Source organism: Egretta garzetta, unplaced genomic scaffold (genome assembly GCF_000687185.1).
Source record: "Egretta garzetta isolate BGI_Z169 unplaced genomic scaffold, ASM68718v1 scaffold287, whole genome shotgun sequence".
Classification (NCBI taxonomy): domain Eukaryota; kingdom Metazoa; phylum Chordata; class Aves; order Pelecaniformes; family Ardeidae; genus Egretta; species Egretta garzetta.
In genome coordinates this window covers 7104850-7106458 of record NW_009260435.1, presented here as the reverse complement: position 1 = coordinate 7106458, position 1609 = coordinate 7104850, and the positions used below count along the sequence as shown (strand labels likewise).

Here is a 1609-nt window from a genome sequence, read left to right as displayed (position 1 = left end):
ATTCCTGAATATTTAAGTGAAATATTAGTTCATACATGTCAGTATGTATCAATTTAAGACTCAAGGATTTTTGCTGATAAACAAAAATAGGAAGCAGCAAAACTTTCCATGGGAGCACTGCCTCAAAAATGCTGCTTTTTTTAAATGATCACCAATAAAATATTTTAATGAACCTGTAACGTAAATAAATCCAGGTTTTGGCAATATACTTTGTTGTTTGTTTCCATTTGTAGGTTTTCTCTATGCTCCTACAGATAAGTGAATTGGAATATCTGTGTATGAATTTGATTGTCTAGAAGAAAAGTCAATTGCATAGACACAGTTGTTTCTATGAAATATAATTTTTAAAATTACCATATGGCACACTAAACCCATGTGTGACTCAAAACCACACAAATTCATTTAAAAGGGTTGTAGGAACATTCAGATGTAGTACAGCCACTCACTAGTACTATGTTTACATGTAACTTCTTCTTCAGTCAGTTCAAAAAGCATCAAGCCAAGTATCAGAACACAGGTGGTCAAGAGTATACTTTTATATTTAATCATTTTCCTGTTAGAAGACATATCTACTACATAACTCAAAATCAGGAATTAATGGGCGTTTTAAGCCTTCAAAACCGCTATATGCAATAGAAGGTTATTCTTTCAAAAACCCAAGCTAAATGTGATCAAAATAAATTTTTCATTTGTTTTAAAGAAGTCTGGTAAATAAAGAGTTAAACTGATCCATCCACCTACTTACCCACGTATGTATACAAAATTTATGGAAGAGCAATGTCTTCCATTTGACATTAAGATTATTTTTATATCTATTCCAACTACAAATGAAAACCAAATTATATATTTGTATGGATGTTCTAAATAAGTATTTCTTACATGAAAACTAAGACTATATCTACCAATAGTTCAACTGAAGTCCCAATGAACAAATGACAACAATCATGATAAAGTAGCAAGAAGCAAGCTACTGATTACATAAAGTTTGAGAAATCTACTTCAAAAACCTCACAGAAAAAACAGAAACATCTATCCTTCTTTGAACACTGTAAAAATAACATGAATTTGCTTAAAACAACATGAGAAAGGAGGCAGAAAGCTATACAAAATATACCAAGTACATACAAAGATACAGAAATTCCACTGACTGCAGTGACGCTCCCTGATGGCAAGGGAGCCAGCTACTGCAGTCCCCTCATTGTTCTTGCCAAGCTAAGACGTTTTTTAGAAAAACAGAAACAAAAGGCATGTTTCAATTCTGGGAATTATTCAAGAGAGGGAGAATGCTAAGCCCCTTTCCAGCAGATTAATTAAAGGGAAGGGCATATTAAAGATTTCTGCAGTTCATCTCTGATTTTTTTTTTTTTCTTTTAAATGCTCAATACCCATGAGTATTTAAGGATATCTACTGCACCAGTACTTTAAGAACCTAACGAACACAGACAAGTAGGTTGGAGCTGTCTGCAAAAAACGTAATGCAGGTCAACTTAAAATGTTCAAGTAGTTATTACAATAAAAGCTCATACTAAGTAGAACATTTTACAGACAAAGCAGATACCACAAGAACAGCACAGTATTTCCAGCATTAGATCACGAAGCATCTTTCCCT

At 33.0% G+C, this 1609-nt stretch overlaps 1 protein-coding gene across 1 annotated transcript in view; it reads right to left on the bottom strand.

Moving 5' to 3' along the window:
- LRRC49 (leucine rich repeat containing 49) overlaps nucleotides 1-1609 on the bottom strand; it is a 50712-nt gene that overhangs the window by 29423 nt on the left and 19680 nt on the right. The gene's annotated exons all lie outside the window — the stretch shown is intronic.